Source organism: Talpa occidentalis, unplaced genomic scaffold (assembly GCF_014898055.3).
Source record: "Talpa occidentalis isolate TD23 unplaced genomic scaffold, MPIMG_talOcc4v2.1 talOcc4.2, whole genome shotgun sequence".
In the NCBI taxonomy this organism is placed as follows: Eukaryota; Metazoa; Chordata; class Mammalia; order Eulipotyphla; family Talpidae; genus Talpa; species Talpa occidentalis.
This window is the reverse complement of record NW_023602073.1, coordinates 107616468-107636345: the sequence shown is the minus strand read 5'-3', so window position 1 is coordinate 107636345 and position 19878 is coordinate 107616468. Positions and strand designations below refer to the sequence as shown.

Genomic DNA, 19878 nt, shown 5'->3' with positions numbered 1-19878 from the left:
TCCCTAATTCATGTACCCTCATGACTTCCATACAAATTTCATAACTCTGAGCCTCAGTTTCCTTTTGTGTCAAATAGGGAAATTAATGTTCTTCATAAAATTTCCTCATGGTAATTAAATGAGGCAATAAAACATTTGATGTAACCAGATAAAAATAATGCCTAACACCTGGTAGTCACCCACTATTTGTAACTATTATTATTGCTAAGCACCAATGGTGTGTTTCTGACTTTTAAATCTTTATCAGCAGCCCAGACTACTTTCTGCCTCCAAATGCATCTGTTTTACTTCCTATAAGACATCTCCTTGTGGGTTCTCACAGACACCTCACACAGAGCTTGTGCATTTCCTTGTGACCCTTCATCTAGCCCATCACCCTATTTTCTATTTCCATTAAACTCCACAATTATCCAAGTCAAAAAATCTAGTATAATTCTAGTATGCTTCTCCTTGCCTCCCATCCATAGAGTCCCAAAGCCCTGATGAGTCTCCCTCTTTCTCATTCTTGAATCCATCAATCCTTCTACGAATCTGCACATCTCAATGAAATTCTCTAGTGACTATTGCCAGAAGCCACCTACGACATGGCCAAAACTTTCATTCCAGTCCTCTCCAATTAATCCTCCAGCCTGTATCCAAAGTGAGTTTATTGAGAATCCTAGAAGACATGGATGCAGCATTACCATGCCGTCCATATCAGCAGTGGTTCTGGATGACTGGGATAGTCACAGACTGGCAAAGGCTATCCGCATGCTCCTGGAGTTCATCAGTACATCCTCTTAGGAGGAACAGTACACATGCGGGGAAGCTCCTGACCATGACAGAAGCCAATGGCTGGATGTGAAGCTCAAGCTTGATTGGACTTTCCTCAGCTGCCCTATCTCATGGATGGTAAAAACCACATCACCCAGATCAATAGCATGTTACCCTACATGGCATGCACAAAACACATGGTAAGACTGAAGAAGAAAAGGTTGGAGTGGACATCATGGAGAACCAAATAGTAGATTTCCACATGCCTCTGATACTACTCTGCTATTAGTCTGACCATGAAAAATTGAAGCCTCAGTACTTGGAACAGCTGCCCAGGCAACTGAAATGACTCTCCTTGTTTCTGGTTTGTGGGGAAAAGCTCACCTTTGTGGTTGTATACTTGTGATATCTTGGATCAGAATCATATCTTTGTTCCCAAGTGCCTGGATGAAATTACAAAGCTAAGGGCTTTCATGTGATATTTTGATGCTTTGGAGAAAATAACAGCCTTCATGCAGTTGACCACTTCCCCACGTTGCCCATCAACAAGCTGGCTCAGTGGAGTAAAAGGAGACTACACCAAGCAGGAGGCAGACTTGCATTGCTTGTTGCTCTGTCTTATCCCTAGGGTGCTTGTCCTCTGTCTTCTATGTTCTTTTCACTAAAGAGTACTTAGCTAAAAAATAAATTAAGACTGTAGAAATACAAATCTGTGTACCTACATAAGGCTGAAGTCCCAGTTCCTGTCGCTGGGCCATCAGATCCTGGATTTACTCTTCAGTCTCTTCTTCTCTGTGCTCCTCTAGTCAGACTTCATACTCATCCCCAATGCTGTGTGCTTAACGACTCCAAATCCTTGCAAAAGCAGTCTGTTTTGCCACATGTATTCAAAATTCTGGGCCTTCTTGGTGGCATAGGAGTTAAGTCTCAGCATTCTCATGCTATCACCCCTGTGGCCTGAGTTTGATCCCTGGCCAGGGAGCTAACCCTCAAGGCAGAGCAGACCTCTCGCCCACTGCTCCCCTCAGCAGTGTATTTCAGTAGATCCATCTGTTCTGCTCCCCACTCTGTCTCTGGTGAATCCTCTCATCCCCTGCACATTTGGCTACACCCCATTCTTCTATGCATAAATAAATAAATGTTTAAAAAAATTCAAGTAATCTGTCACTTGTAAATTTTCCTTTCCACTTCAGTGTTGAACCAACAGAATGACCATCTCCTCCCACCCCTGGCTGAGAGGACCTTTCCTCAGTGCTCACCCAGTAACTGTACTGACAGCATGATCATCTTCTCATTCTACATATATTTTTTTGTTTCCTTTCTCAGTAATGAGTACCTTTAGGGCAGAGATTATTTTTTCCTTTACATTAGTGCCCAGGATGTTCTCAGAGACACCTGTATATTGTAAAAGATTATTATATAAGTAAATACCACTTTAAGTTTTTGCTCTTAAATATCTTTTGTCTAGTGGGAAGAATATAGAATTTGGAATTTGAAAGTTGGCATTTAAATCTTAACTGTGCTACCTAATAGTTGGAGACATTGAACAAATTAGTTAACAAAATTTATTTTATTATGATGAGAAATAGATGTGATCATGAATGACAACTGTGTATGTAGTAAAGAACTTTGAAAAATATAAAAATAATATACCGAGATAAAATGTAATGTAGTACAAGCAAATTTGATCATCAAGATCAAACTTTAATAACTGAAGCTGTGTACTCTGCAGGTATCTTTCTTGGGAAACATGTAGCACAGAAACCTGTATACAACCTGAATTCTCCTATAAATTCTTATTGATTGTATGTATTGGCTAAGATATTTAAATGTCTTGGGTCTTAGCTTTCTCACCTGTAAAATGGTAATAATAATAAAATTTTTTCATAGATTTGTTGTGAAGAGTAGGTACATTGAAGTATGATATGCTTATTATTGAAAGTCCTTATTTAAACAGAAAAGTAGTCTGTTTAAAAATTTAAGTGGCAAGAAACTAGTAGTCAGATATTTATAAGACTAGAATCACTGAGTGCAGAAGCTGATTGAAATTTTAATGGATGCAACAGCCAGGACCAAGAAAAATAAAAAGGTTCCAGTAACTATTAGGAGGATAAATGGGTAAATGTACTTAAAATAACCAATAGCCATAATCATTGATCTTACTTATATTAATTTTCTCTGTTTTTTTCAAAGAATTTGATAATTCACTGTTCCCTTACCAAAGTTTATCCTAAATGTTGCCCCATTGTATACACACTACTATTATAAACACATATTATCTCACATTCTGAAAACACTACTCTTGTCATTTGTTGTAAATATTTCTGTTTGTTTGCCACAATACACAAGATGAAAACCAAACTTTAGACTTGACATTCAAGGGCCACCATCAGTGGGCCATCTTCTCATTCTCCATCAAAGTATCCTGTAATTCCTGTCTCCTAATATGTTCATGTCACGCCTTCCCATTAAACCTCTCCAGAATTCCTTCCTCTTTTTCCTTTCTTTCCAAACTCTATCCAACTTCCTATGACCCCAGTAATCATTGTTACATTTTTCTACTAAACTCTTCTATTGATGATGGTTGTGGTAATGATAGCTTACCGTGTAATGACTGATTGAATACGTACTATGTGCCAGGAACCAAGCCAACAGATTAATATCTGTTGTCTCATAAAAGTCATGACAGTTTCATAGAATAAACTCCAGTAAACACTATAATTTGCATCTGAATGAAACTGTGGCACATAATTTCAGTAACCTGACAAGGTCACAAATACAGCAGTGACTGGTAGGTCATGGATTTGAAGGAGTGTATGCCAACCTCCACAATATGGCTAGACTGTGCTCTCCTGTGCTATCCACATGGATTGTCCTCTGGAGATTTGATGTAACTCTTCTGTAATGTGTGTTCCCTCATTGAGGTGGTTATTCTCCATTTACCTTCCTAGTCTATTCTCTGCTTTACTCTAGAACCTAAACGTGTAGTCTTTTGGGCTATACCATCTATTTTCTTGCACTCTGCTTTCCAGATAGTCTGGACAAATGGACAGCATCAGTAACAGACAATATGGGAACAGAAAGGTGGAGTATCCCTCCTATTCTATCACTGCTCCTTCCTTGACTCACCATATTTCTCTGCAACTATACAGCTTTTCATTGGCGTGGGGGGCTTCCTTCAGATCATCTGGTTATATGACGTACCTTGTTCATTCAAGGGAGTGATGGTGATAGCTTCCTGCCATTTCTAGTCCTTTTGTATTTCCCTATTCCTGTTCATTTCCTTACTCTTAATTACCCCACTATAAATAATCCTTTCTTTAAACTAGTGTCAGTTAAATCTTTTTTTAATGAGCCATCCAGTTCCCTAATGAAACCCTGATGGATCCACCACTACCTCAGATTTTTAAGGAAAGTCCTAAATATAGGAACTATTCAATAAATATTGATCACTTATCTTCTTAGTGAAAGAACATACATATGTATGTGTATGAAATGTAATGTAGTTGTGTGTATGTGTCCGTAGTGATGACTTTCTTCTTCTGAATTTGTCTTATTGATCATTATCAGCTATGCCCAGAAATCTTAATCACTTCAAGCATCAAGTCATCATAAAAAAGGAATGTATAAAAAATACTTTGTAAGTTTTCATTTGGCATTTTATAAATATTTGCTGAAAACTACCTTTTTTTCTTCCAGGTTATTTAATGAAATGGAATGTTTCCTTTATAGATGAAAAGTATGTTTTTAGGTGTAGATTGGTCTATCACAGAAGAAGGCAGCATTTGCCCATAGGTTTTCCCAGGCATCAATGTATGTAAGATTCTAAAGCATTGTGTCCTTGAGTTCAAAAGGGTATTTTTCCCTTGGGGCTATGAACCACACTTCTTTGGAAGATTGTTCTTGAGACTAGCTATTCCCATGTCTTTCTTTCTTGTCAAAGGCAACTTCATGCTCCTTACAGTGATCTAAGAGCCTTTCCCTTCCAACCTCATTTCCAGTGACATATATGAACAGTGTATTCAAACTAAACCCAGTGTTTTTCCATCAAAAAGATAACCTGAATTTGGAAAAATCAACAATGGCAGCACATGAATGCAACATTTATCTTCTGAAGTAAGGAAGGATTTCCAGTTGACTGATTTTCCATCATAAAAGCACTGATTGCGTTCTTGTATCTAGACAGGGCTATTACCATACAAAGGAAGCAAACCTATGAAAAGAAAGATATTTCCTGATACATATTGCAGTAAAACCTTATTTTTTTTAACCCATGGGTAACCTATTTATATTATTCCATTGTAAAGTAAGAGTGAACCATTTTAGGAGAGAAAATATTACATGGGTCAAACTAATGTCAGGTGTTTAGAGATTGCTTGGCCCTCAGAAACATAGGTGATCATTGATAACATGTCAGTACAGATTTTCTTCTTCCCCACTCAGCACACTTTCCAAGGTGGCAGGAAGATATTTTATTTGGAGCAAAGAGTTGGAAATGAGTGTGACAATATGTCACTTCCCCAGCCATAGCCTTGTCTAGTTCACAGTCCTTGTCTTCTTCCACAGGCAATGATAGCTTTCAATTTGGAAACAGGGGAATTCCTTGCAAGGTTATTTTCAGATAACTGAGCAGGTGAAGGGATGATTTGCTGGTATTTTTCCCCAGAGTAGTGTAAGAGTTTTCCTTTGATAGTAACAATAAAACCTGAATATTATGATTGATCATTGGAGAATAAAATACAATCAAGCACTTACAGCTTTATAAACAATTATTAGGTGCTTAGTGTTTAATATAAAATGTGTTTAGCTACTTAACCTAGTAATTGTGTAGGAGCTGAAAGATTTTTTAAGAAATAATAACAGCAAGAATATAAGAACCCTTTCCAGATTAACATTGCTGGAGAAAAATAGTTTAGGTTGATTCCTCAGACATCATTAGTTAAGAATCTAGCCAAATTTCTACCCCCACTTACTCGGTAGCTTGAGGTTATATTTTTTCAGCAAAATGTGGGCAATCATGACTTTGCCACAGTCAAGACAAGACCCAGCAAGTTGATTAAAGGAGCCTTATGCTGTCCTGCACGTTACTAAGGATACTTTGCATTCAAGATCTGATCTCTTAATTCTACAGACCTGGAACTTCACTAATTAATGTATCCAGGATCGATCAGATCTAAGGATTGCAATTCTTAACCCAAGTTGTGCAACAAAATCAATCATAAGCAGAGATTTAAAAATTTATAAATAGCCTGATGTCACCTCCTGAAATTCTGAATCAGTGGATCTGGGGTAGAGTTTGTTGAATAGAGTTTGTATTTCTAAGCTTTTCCATGATTCATACACAGCCAAAGTCAAGAACCATTGCTTTAAGACATACCACTCACACAGCCGGTCTTGACAGCAAGTAAGTATGAAGATTAGTAATTTATTTAATCTTTCCTTCTCTTTCCAACCATTTTTCCTCCCAAAATATTTTACTGAGCACCTACCATGTGCCAGATACATGAGGGGGATATCCCTAACAGCAGATATATAGCCAAGTCCAATAGTCACCATTTCTTTCTAAAAGGGGACTTTATTTGGAAAGCAAATGAAGGTTAGAAGATTGCGTGGAGTACTGTGTTTTTGTTGTTGTTGTTTGTTTGTTTAACGTATTTTTTTTCTTTTATTTATTTAAATTTAATTTTATATTCCCCATATAATTACAACCCCCTTATTTTGACCCCAATCCCTACTGGAGTACTGTTAAGTCATTAATTTAACAAGAATTTAAGGCTTTACTATGTGCTTTTCAGAATAAATATTGAGTGATCCTAAAAGTCATATTTTATTCACTACAGTTGCTAGATATATCCCTCTTTACTATTTTAAGATACTGTCTTCCTGCCAACTGCATTAATGTGTTGGCAAATCATTATATTCCCATCTAAAATAGTAACTGGAGGGATACAGGCAGTTTTCTGGGCCTCATCTACCACACTAAGAATATATTTTTTTTTTCACATTTGTTACTATGTCATGTGCATTCTTCCTTCTAAAATATTTTCATAATTGGTTATCTTATGTAATAATTTGGAGAGGAAAATACGTTATTCATTAAACTATTTACCAATCATGTTTTCAGATGGCATGTCCAGGAAGGTTTCTTGCATGAAGATAATCCTACTTTTAGGATTAAAAAGAGCCTCCATCTGAGAAGGTGGACCTTCCTTATCCTTGATGGGTCATTCTTAGTGACCTCAGGTTGGAAAAATTGATATCCATTTTATTTTGGGGACTATAGCATTCCGTTCAGTTGGGTTACTCTGAGAAAAGACTCTGTAATTGCTGTGATCCCAGTGAGTTCATCCCCTTAGAAGTCACTCATGAGTTTTACCCATATTTTCTCTATTTTTTTAAATGCATTCTCTTTATTTTAACCATCCCCTATTTGATGATACTCTGTCTTTACTGAAAGCCTCAACTTTAGCTACTTGCTGTCATCTCTACTCAAAAGATTCACATGACACTTATATCCAAGATGTAATTAAACCCCACCATCACCACTGTGTGAGCTCATCTCATATTCCCTACGTTGGCCAGTCTCAATGCCAAATACCCAATGTCTCAAGGTGGAAACCTAAGAGGAGGCATGGATTCCTCTCATTCCACCCAATATCTCCTCCCTGTTGCTCTCACTCAAGTACTGTTGAGTCAATTAATATTTCATATCCATTCTGCCCTAGATTAAGGCAGAACTACTACTACTCTGTTAGAGTTTGATTAACTATTAGACAGTAGCATTGTAACTGGTTTCTTTAATTGCATTTTTTCCTCCTTTAACTAAGACTCAACAGAACCACTAAACCCAAGTTTCATTGTGTTTCATTTTGCTCGGAAATCTTCCCTAGCTATCATCACTTACAGGATAAAGGTGGGAGATGAAGGGAACAAACACAGAGAAGTATAAAGGCATGAAACTACATGGAATGTTCCCAGGGCATAACAGTGCCTGAGTCCGTGCATGTGAAAAGGAGAGAAGGCAAGCAGAAGCCAGATTTTCCACAGCAGGCCAGAAATCTACTTTTCCTTCTTCCTGGAAAGCCTTGCCTCACTCCCTTCACTGCTAACTCAGAAGTGATTTCTGGAAAGCATTTTCTACACGGAAATTAATCATTTCTTCCTCAATGCTAATGTCTCATGTATTACTGCCTTTGTTCTAATCATATTTTAATGTACTTATGTGTGCGTCTGTCTCCTTTTTGAGTGTGAATTCTTTTAGGACAGGGGCTGTGTCTTATTCCTTTCCCTAGATAATGAGATGCCAGTGCATAGTTAACCTCCAATTAGTGATTTTTTTCCCTCTGCTTCCTTATTTTTGACTTCGTAAGAATACAGGCAAGAGATGATAAAATCTTAACTGTAAGTGGTAACAGGAATGCAGAGGTAGAAATAAATTTTTAGAGCTAATCTAAAAATTAAACAAACATGTACTGAAAGGGGATAAGAAATGCTTGTCAGATCTCTTCCTAAAGGAAACAGGAGCTATCTTCTTTGTCTTCAGTTAACTCATTTCCGTTATCTGGAGCTTCAATTTTGTTCATTTATTCTTTATAGCTTGTGGTGAATTTAATATTATATTTGCAATGAATCACATTAAATTTGGGGATATTTTTAACACATTTTCAAAGCAACATCATTTTTAGAGAAAGTATTTTTTTAAAAAGAGATGGCATTTAAGATAGATGCTAACAGAGTACAAGTGAAATTTCAAGTGAAAAAAATACAAATTGAAAAAAATAATTCTAATAATTATACGCCCCTAGCATTTCTCCTGCCAAACTTATAGAATCACTTCAAAGGTTTGCTGAAGTCAGATCTCTGGACCATGCCAAAGAATCAAACAACTAATTGCTTAACAGACAGTCTAGATGAGGTATAAAACTTGCATTCTCAATCCCCAACTAGAGTCATGTGTACTGAAACAATGAAAATGTAATTTTCTCTATATTTTTAGTTTTATATTCCAATCAATATTTTAAATTTATAATAAATTAGACTGGATAGATTTGACTGTAATTAAATGGAATTTTAACAGGTCCAAATAAAGAATATACAAATGTAATGATATTATATATACAGATGTGCTGAGAAAATGTAGTTCTATAATTTTGCTATAATTAAAATATATAGTTTACTCACAATGCTAACTGCTTTGTGGATAAAGTTAATTAAGTTTTCAATGTAATTTCACAGGAATATAATTTGCTAATTTCACAAAAGTGAATAATAGTGTCTTATGTTGATAAAATGCTTGAACCCTCAGAGAATGCCATACCCCTTGAGAGAGTTAAAGTATATGGAGGGTGATGTGTGACTTATGTGTCCTTAAGGGAATTAAGGGGTAAAGATACCATGGTCTTGTACTGCTCCTTTGGTGAATGTTGGTAGTATCTGCTATCAGACAATACAGAGCTGCCTATTATCACCTGGAAGCTGTTTATCCCCATGGCCTCCATGCTTTGCTTGCTACTTGGACAATTTGAGATCAGGCTTTTTTTAATTTCTATGAAGTCTACTAGAATGCCCTGGGTGATTTTCCCCTACTTTTCTGTCACCTGCTATGATAAACCTGCAGGCTCTGCAGTTTAGCCATGGCTGTCTAAATGGCAATTTCATCTTTCAGCTTAGTAATTCTTTATTCATTTGTAATTCATCTGCTGATGAAGTAATCAATCAACATTTATATTCAAGTATTACCTTTTTATTTAACATTTTGTTGATTTCATTTCATTTTATTCTGATTTCCTTTCATATTTTTAATTTCTCTTTTACTCAAACTTAAGTATACTTGTTTATTATATTCAACATTGGGCAAATTAAACTGGTTAAGTTTTTCAGAGTCTGTTGCCAATGACAGTTCTTTGAAATCCTTCTTTTTGTTGTTTTTTTAGTGTGATTTGTAGCTGGGGATTGCTCATATTCCTTAAAACTTTTATTGGGGAATCACTGAGGCTTGCATTGAACCTCTAGATTTGTGTCAGTTACCTTAAGGTGCTGCCAACTTGGAACTATTTAAATTAAATGCACAGTTTTAAAGTATGAATTTTAACAGCTAACCATTCCATAGTATGATTATAAATTCTCAGGGATAATTTTTTTTTTCTCCTTTCCAAGATCAAATCTTTGACCTATTACTAAATGAACTTAGGCAAGTTTCTGAAAGTTTTCAGGCTCTAGTTTTCTCATCTGTTAAGTGAAGAATATTAATTGTCAGGGTTAATTTAAGGATTAAAGAGATCATGTATATAAAGCACTTAGCAAACTGTTTGGAATACATTCAGAGATCAGTAGCTTTTTTTAAAATTTATTTATTTGTACAAGCACTGGGTACAGTCAGAAGCGCCGGAGGGTGAGAGAATTCACCAGAGCCACAGCAGGGAACAGAACAGGCAGACTGACGAAGCACACTGCTGAGGGGAGCAGTGGGCGTGGCAGGAGAAGTCTGTCACGCCATGTGGGACCCTCGCTGGTGGCCAGGGATCAAACTGGCACAGCAGAGGCTGTGGGCAGCTTCGCAGCCCAGCGCTCAACTGCTGCGCCACCAGGGGAGGCCCCAAGATCAGTAGCTATTTTGATTATTAACCTTATTTTCTAAATGTCTCCATGTATTTATTTTTTTTTATTTTTTTTTATAGAGGCATGTTTATTTGTTTGCTTGTTTGTTTGTTTGTTTGTTTGTTTATACATGCACTGGGTACAGTCAGAAGCGCGGGAGGGTGAGAGAATTCACCAGAGCCAGAGTGGGAGCAGAGCAGGCAGAAGGACCGAAGTACACTGCTGAGGGGAGCAGCGGGCGGCAGGAGAGGTCTGCGCGCCACGTGGGACCCTCCTCCAGTGGCCGGGGAGCAGCCGGGGATCGAACCGGCACCACAGAGGCTGCGTGCAGCTTTGCAACCCAGCGCTCAACCACTGCGCCACCATGTATTTAAATTACTTATAAACCTAAGTTTTATTCAACTAATTAAATATTTAATAACTGCCATGTTCTAGATTCCCTAGTTAAAATAACAAATAAGAACAAACTCCCTCTGCTTTGATATTTATGTTCTAGGAAAAAAGACATAATAAACCAATAAATATAGTATCAGGTGCTAATGAATGTTTTTCTTTAAAATATGCTTTTCGGGGGCCTCCCCTGGTGGCACAGCGGTTGAGTGCTGGGCTGCGAGGCTGCCCACAGCCTCTGCAGCTCCAGTTCAATCCCTGGCCGCTGGCAAGGGTCCCACACAAAAAATAAATAAATAAATAAAATATGCTTTTCTTCAAATATCTAAGTATGTTAGAAGATAAATGATTGGATGGAGGTAGTGTTATTTCAAATTATGTCAGATATATCCTCACTGAGGAGAAAAATTGAACAAGGTCCTGAATGAAGTGAGAGAATAAGCTATGCAAATAGCAGAGGGGAAAAACCTCCCAGGCAGACAGTAGCACAACTGTATGACCATGATTTAGAAACACACTTGTCCTGGTGGGGCCCATTGGGACAGTGAGGGTATCTGGAGCAGAGAGATGAGACCTGACAGTGGAGAAATGAGTAGTGGACAGATAACACAGGGCCTCATGGACTTCAGATTTTATGCCAAATATAATGGAAAGTCACTGAAGCATTTTTTATAGGGGAATGACATGGTCTGATTCATACTTAAATAAAATCAACTGGTTAATATATGCAGAATAAACAATGGAAGTCAGGCAAGTTTACTTAATGCCTCTTCGGAAGCTTCCTGCCAGCTGAAACACACTGGAGGTTGGGCTAGGAAAACAGCAATAGAGGTGCTAAATGGAGAACATGATTTGAAATTAATGTTCTTAGGATTTGTGGCTAGATTTTGGATATGGAAAGACATAAGGTGTCCAGAACAACAAATATCTAACATTTAGGCTGTACAGCCAGGGGTAAATAAGATGGCAAAGAGTGGGATGAACATTGAAGTTGTTAAGGCAAGGAAATCAAGTTTGGTTTTGTACACATTAAATTTAATATGTCTGTTAGTGGAAATGTTGGATAGGAAATTGGATACTCATGAGTCTGGAGCTCCGAGAACCTGGAGATAAAATCTGGATCAGCAGCATATGGGTGCTTTGTAAGGCCGTGAGACAGAGTGGGGTTACCTAGTGTGTGAGTGTAGATACAGAGACAGAGAGTTCTGAGGATTAAGCCCTGAGATGCTCCCATATTCAGACACCTAGAAACTGAGGGTGAGAGTTCATCAAGATTAGGGGAAGATAGTGAGGTTGGGTTATCTGAGAAGTCACCTGAACTAATATTTTTAAAAAGAGTTTGTTACCAATTGCTTTAAAAGTTGCTAGCAATTCAAATAAGTTAAGGGTTAAAAATTGACCATTTTACTGGACAAGATGGAAGTTGGTAGGAATGAAAACATGATCATAGTGATTTGGAGTGAAACAATATTGAAACTCTGGGGAGCTTTATAATAAAGAGGAACATAAAGGAGATTGGATTTCAGAAGCTTTTTTGACAAGATGGCAAGTGCTCTACCATGTTTGTAGGTTATCAGACATGATCCATTAAAGAAGGAGATATTAATAATTCAAGAAGGATGTAGGTGAAATTTATAAGGAAAAAGGTCTCCAAGAAAGAAAAGTAGGATGGGATCCAGAGTACAAGGTGTTAGTCTTAGGAAGAAATACAGAGAGGTTGTCTACCCCTTACTTCATTCAGATCTCTGGTAAGACCTAACGAGAGATATCCCACATGAACATCCTCCCTAAAAATTTACCCCACCTTCTGGTCATGGCTTAGCTTTCCCTTATAACAACTTCCATGTCTAATATTATGATGCAGATGTATTTGCTTATTGATTTGTTGTTGCCTTTTACCCAAAAATGTAATCACCAAAAAAGAAAGGGACCTTGTTTGCTCCTCCCAGAATTCATAATACTGTCTGGCATATAGTACTCATTAATAAATATGTGTATATTAAATGAGTGAAATAGAAAGGAAAATAGAAAAATATGTGTACTATTTTTCTAGGGCTGGGGCAGGAGACCACAGCATCCCCCCCAAGTGAGCTGTGGGCTGTGGCACAGTCCTTGGAATGCGCAGGTTCCATGTAGAGTGAGGAAGTTCCGGGCACCAGAGGAAGATGTAGAGGATCCTTGTGACAACAGCGTGGTAGAGGGTTTATAAAGTGATTGGAATCATTGGAAACTAGGTCAGACTACAGAATATAAACTGACATGGGGAGGCCGGGGAAGAGGTTTAGCAAAGGAAGCTTCTAGTGGTGATGGAAGTAAACAGGTCAGCACAGTTCTCCATTGTAGGGACAAACTTTAATTTAGTTAATTCATCCCTTAATTAGGGAATGTGATAGTCTATAAATTCCTAGTCATAAATGACTAAAATGACTATTTGTCTAGTATCACCACTGAGTATTACAAAAGCTACACCTTCAGATTGCATGTGGTTCACTGTATGTTAACATCCGCCCCTGACTGGAATGGTAACTTGAGGGTCTTGAGAACTGGGCTCATGGATTATCCAACTTCTTTATTCCTAGTAATAGGCTCAGAATGGCAGCAATTGGTTAGGGTTATTTGAAAATCTAAAAATAAAACAGTTTTCAGTTTTCTTCCTCTGTTTCCCTTTGTCTTTTTTGGAAGTGGTACAGGGAAGCAGAGTTACGTTAAAAGATTTTTCTACCCTTATAATAGTCTTCCAGCCTGTTTACTTGTTCAGGGCACATCGTTACCATGTGACAGGACGTGTGTACTTTAAAATGACAAAGTGTGTGGATCCTAGCCAGGAGGGTCAAGAAAATAATTCATAAACAAGGCTGTAAATAACATCTGGGCTGTCCAAATACAGGAGGACCTGGTAGCTTTTCCTCTTGGTTGTTGTTTTGTTTGGTCATGGCCATCTCCCTGTAGACCCAAACAAGTCAGGGAGCCACCATCTCAGCCCCAAATTACTTCAGGCTAATTCTTGTTGCTGAGAATAGAGGGCAGGCTGTCAATGGGAAAAGCAGACCCTACAAAGTGAAATGACAGGAAACAGTGAATCACAGCATTGAAGAAGAAAGCCCAAAGATCCGAATGATCAGGATAAAGACTTTAAATGTTAAAGGGAAATATAACCTATAAACATTTATCTCAGAGGACAGAAAGTATTTCAGGAGAATAATGGTAATTTAAATTGACTACGTCATCTGAATACCTCAAGCCACAACTTTTCATAGACATTATGAGTCCACTTAATGATCCAATATTCAATTCGATGTTGATTGGTAGACTATTAGTAAAACATCCTTAAGCCAATGAAAGTTACTTTAAGTGAAAGATAGGAGTGATTTTTAATATCTTGAAAGAAAACAATGGCATGAATATGTACCACAGAAAACTTGGTTCTTAGCGCCCCTCATCAGTCATAGGATGATCGTGCATTTTCTGAAATAAGGGCGTGAGCTCTGTAATGAAGCCATTGCAAATAAAGGCAACCCTATTTGATGAAGTCTTATATGGTGGCTTTACCCCTTTTCTTTCTCAAAGGGTAGAACCAGACAAAGATCTTTGCCAACAGCATGCTGCACCTGGGGCATTGTTAAGATTCCAGACTTGGGAAGGGAAGAGATGTGATGGCAGGACTGAGTGGGGTCCAGTGCCCCTACCACAGGTGGCAGCCTTCACCCAGTTTGGTCTGTGTTAAATCATATATGAGCGGTGTTCATAATTAGAGAGCAATTTTTGTGTTTGTGATCATGCTACTGATCACTTTCTACTTTTCATTAGAAATTTATATATTTATAAAGTTGTTGCCACCCTGACTCATACGTGAGTATACCCAAATGGTATGAGCATCACTTGTACAATATTTATATTACATTATATTATATTCCATTACTATTATATCACTCTCTGCGGTTCATTCTGCAGCCCTCAAAGTGCTTGGCACATAACAATGAAAATTAAATGTTGGGGTAAATTGATCATTGAGTAAATGCAGTCTTGTGATCCTTCTTCCCAAATTCCATAACTGCTGAGACCCAAAAATAAAAGGAGGATTGGAATAGGAAGCAGAAAGGCAGTATTTCTGAAGCTACCCTAGCTGAGAGCAATGCATTTTTGACTCTTGAGGGGCATTTCTCCAGGAGTGGCAAGGACACATTTCCCTATCTCTCCAGGCAAGGAATGAATATTGAATTCTTGACAATACCTTGCTCTGCTTTACCAAACTCACTGACACATCATGTGAGATACTGGTGGAAATTGATTTACTGAGATTAATTTTAAGAAGTTAAAATTAATAATCGAAGTAGACTGTATTCCAGTGAGACTTAGTGGTCGAAAAATTCAAAGAGTGATTGTGTCAGAACTTATTAGCAGGCAGCTCAATATCCTTGGCTCCTGCTACAATTCTGTCCAGTGGTGAGCTCTAATAACCTGATAAGCTGTGTTTGTAGTAGGAAGGTTTCAAAAACCAAGAGATAGTATAAATTTAAAAAACTAAAAAAGGAAAAACTAGTGGAACTAAGAGTTTTCCCTAATGTTTCATGTCATCTGTGGGAGATTTTCCAGGTTTGAATTACTTCTTTGGAATCCAAGTTGGCATCTTGATAAGAGCAGATATTAAGGTATGTTCCCTAAATCCATTTGGGAGACATTAGTCCATCAGTCAGGCAGTTTCAAAGCCAGCTTGGCCAGCATCTCTCAGGATTTCACAATGGGCATGTCCTTTGAAAGACAAGAATGCAAAGCAGGATCTCATGTGGCAGTGGGGAAGAGCCAGTTTATTAGCAGTAAAACTCTTTTTTTTTCTTATAAACCATTACACCTTGATTTATTCATTAAAAAGATGCTATAAATATACACATAATTTGAATTTATAGCCTTTATCCTTAAAATTCCTAAATTTGAAGAAAATTCTTAAAATAGCTTCAAATTATTGTATTTATAGAATGATGTTTTCTTTATTTTGCTTTCTCTAAAAAATGAGGAAATGTCAGAAGAGATCAAAATGGAAAAAATATTATTTATGGAGAGCACATAAAAGTGAGAGCTAAAACAGGCATTCTTAGAGTATAATTTCCCTATCTGTAAAATAAGCTTGTTTGACTAGCAGTAAAACTCTTGAGAGGTCTACCCAGATCTGCTGTTATTAAGGGAATAACTTCAGTATGAACAGAAAGCAGTCACAACCTGAGTGTCAGTTGAGCTGCTTAAATAAATGCTTCACAATATTGTCACGCTGAGTTAAATATGAGGACACCCGCACTGGAGTTAGCATCCCACAGATATGGATCTACGTATGTGCCAGCTCCCTTGGAAATCCTGAATCAGTGGGACTCAAGAGTGCATATTGGTAGGAACCAAAAATAGATATATTTTTTAAAAAGATTTTATTCCTTTTTGCATAGAACTGGGGTATATATAAGCCAGAGGTGGGGGTGGGGGAATGGTGTGGTGGTGAGAGGATTCACCAGAGACAGAGTGGGAAGCAGAATAGGCAGATCTCCTGAAGTACACTGCTGAGGGGAGCAGTGGGTGAGACAGGAGAGGTCTGCTGCACCTGGTGGGTTAGCTCCCTGGCTGGGAATCGAACTCATGCCATAATAGTGATAGCACTGAAACTTAACCCCTAAGCCACCAAGGATGCCCCAGAATAGATACATCTAAGGCCTTTCATGAAATTATGAAGCCCAGCTAGGCTTGGCAAACACTAGTGTCTGTAACTAACACTGCCTAGACCGGCCCACATACAGGACAAATCAGAATCTCCAGTAGTGTTTTCCATTGAATTCTTGATTTTAAAAATATCTGTTAGTGAGTTGTGAGTTAAATTTTGTAAAAGTATTCATGTGCAACACACACATAAAATAGAAACACTCTAGTTTTTGATTCACTCAGTTTTTGTCCAAATTCTTTCCATCCACTGAACTTCCTCAGAATTCTTTGAAGTCAGCAATTCTTTGTTCTCAGTGGAGTCATTCTGTGGCAAGGAAAATGTTGAAAGTCTGGCAGTGTACTAGGGCTTTCCAAATCTGGGTCATTTAAAAATATTTATCTGTGTGTTGTTTACCATGTTCAATATTTAAACTTTATTCTGTCTAACAACCAGCAAATAATCTATTGTTATTAATCGCTTGGAATGGGGGTAACAAAGAGCAGCTACCTAAGACGGGTTTTCTTAGTAATCTACTTTGTCCTCTCAGAAGCACAGCTTTGGTAACTGAATAGTCCTTCACACAGTGCCTGAAACAGAGTAAATATGAGTTTAACTTCCATTGCCCTCCCTTCATTAGCCATGCAGTCCCATCCATCCATGGGTAGCCCACCAGCCATCCTGAGAGGCTACCATCAATGTTTGGAGGAAATATTTTATACATAGTCTACTCTTATCTTCAAGAATTACTGGTCTGTGATCTCCTGTTTCATGTCACATGTCTGTCCCTGACATTCACAGAATGAGAAATCCTTAGTTAACATTTCCATGGATGGTTGAAACATGTGACTTTGTTTTTAATGTTCTCTTAGATTCCCCATTAACAGGAAACCACAGAACCTAGTGTTGATTTCCTGTATTGCTGTAGAATCTCACAGTGCGGGGATTTCATTTTTCAGTCATCTCTTCTCTGCAAGCCCATGCATGCAGCATTGCGCACTGTCATGGGGGAATCCACACCACTCTTAGTTCTAGGCATGGCTGCTCCCACCCTTTCAGCAGAGCTTCTCTGCAATATCTCAGCCTCCAGCTCTGACCCTCCAACTCCAAAGACTATTGAATCATTAGCTCCCACCCAGTCAGGGCTGCAGTTAGCCTCCTCTGTGTTTTTTACTATGTAATGGATTGAGTGTTGATATTTAGAGCAGTTTTATTGATAACCCTGATGATAAGATAGCTTTGGTGTCTCCCAAACCATTTATGTTCCTTCAGTAAATGCTTCCACTGGATTCCCTCATCACAGCACATTATCAATCAGGCTCTGCCTATCACAGGGAAATTCACAAAACCACTCTGTGTGTGTATGTCTGTGTGTCTGTGTGTCTGAGCCTTTGGAAGAGATAGGCAAATTACAAAATAAGGGATAGTTTTAATCGGTTTTAATTTACTGCCCTTCTCCCTCCCTAACATATTCAAGCACTTACACACACACACACACACACACACACACACACACACACACACACACACACACACACACACACACACACACAGTTTCTGCTTTTCCAAGAACTTTTGAAAGTTTGCTTGGCTTATACCCCCGAGGCCAATGAACAGGAAATGAGAATTGGATAGGAAAGGAGCTGAAAACATCTTCAGCAAATTTTTATTGTGTGGGGTAAATTCATTTTCCATCTAAAATGTTTCAAAAATAGATTTACTAGAAGTGTTGCTTTATATAGAAGGACCGCTATTCTTTAATATTTGTATATGGTTATTATTATCACTATCAATTAAAATCACCATATTAATAACTTTCTTGAATAATGGCTTTCATTTGACCACCTGAAAACTTTAGAAAATATTGAGATAACTTTCTCTTCAGTGTTAATTCATCCAGGAATGATGTTTGAAGGAAACTTCCATCCGATTAAAGGGACATGTTTCACTGAGTTACAATGCTTAAAGAAAATGCCTTTTAAACCTTCAGTCATTCACTCTCTTAATGTCCCTTACTATAAAGGAATAGTTCTAAATAAGTCAATATAAACACATAAAATAACCCTTCTAATTCTATTTAATATTTCCTGATTCCCTTTGTCTCCTTTTACAATTAATTTGCTCCCCAATCCACATTAAAATGAAAAACACAAAATCGAAACTATGATGAGATTTTTCATAAAAGCTGTTCTTGAGTTTGAGATTATTTCTTACTTGCTATTTTAGGTGTTAAAATGCCCTTGAGTGTTGATGTTTACAGCAGTTTTATTGATAACCCTAATAATAAGATAGCTTTAGTGTCTCCCAAACCATTTGTTTCTTTAGTAAATGCTCCCACTGGGTTCCCTCATCACAGCACATTATCAAAATAAGGGGCCCCCAGGCCAACACTAAGCACCCATACTATTCCACCACAGTCCATTGGACCCTTCTACACCTTTCTCTCCATCCCCACCCTGCCATCCAGTTAGCCTCAATTCTGCAGTCAGATTTCAAGTGTTTGTTTTGGTTTAGTTTTATCTGTGACTTTGTTTTGTTCCATTGTATTGCTCATGTAAGTGAAATCATGTGGTATTTGTCTTTCACCTTCTGTCTTATTTTACTTAGCATAATCACCTTGAGTTCTGATCATGTTGTTGCAAATGGCAAGATTTTATCTTTTTTATAACTAAGTAGTATTCCATTGTGTATTTAGTTTTAAAGATTTATTTATTTATGCATACAAGAGCTGGGGTATAGGCCAGAGGCCTGGGGGATGAGAGGATTCACCAGAGACAGCAGGGAACAGAACAGGCAAATTGACCGAAGTACACTGCTGAGGGAGCAGCAGGGCAAGTCAGGAGAGGTCTGCTGCACCATGTGGGGCGAGTCAGGAGAGGTCTGCTGCGCCATGTGGGTCGCTCCCTGGCTGGCCGGGAATCTAACTTGTGCTGCAGTGACTGCAGTCAGCTTCATAGGTTGTGTCCCAACCCTTGTGCCACCAGGGAGGCCCCATTGTGTATTTATATCACATCTTCTTAATCCATTCATCTGTCGTGGGTACTTGCGTTGTTTCCTTAACTTGATTATTGTAAATAGCACTGCAATGAAAGTAGGAGTTTATAGATCCACACTAAATCATATACAATGTTGTAAACCACTGTCACCTCAATAAAAAATTATACAACTTGAAATAAAACAGCAACAACAGTAATAATAATGCCCTGTTCTTTTAAGTTATGGATACACTAGGTGGAGTTTGTACTTAGTGTCCTCTCCTGACCAAATAAAAAGCTGACACTTCCACATTGGCCCCCAAATTTAATTTTGAATTTTACTTTGTAAAAAAATTCAAAGCTTCTGAAATCATCACTTTGCCTTTAGAATTCTACAACAGAACACTGCTTAATGCCACAAAAGTGGTGCAATAAGCCAGACCATGTAGGGATGCCTGCTGGAGACTTTGCTGCTATAATTGAAGA

General features: G+C 38.0%; 1 protein-coding gene and 1 pseudogene across 1 annotated transcript in view; both read left to right on the top strand.

The window, feature by feature from the left end:
• The window catches only part of PREP (prolyl endopeptidase), a 292365-nt gene that overhangs the window by 75283 nt on the left and 197204 nt on the right, over positions 1-19878 (top strand). The gene's annotated exons all lie outside the window — the stretch shown is intronic.
• On the top strand, positions 685-1381 carry LOC119251496 (glutathione S-transferase Mu 5-like; annotated as a pseudogene).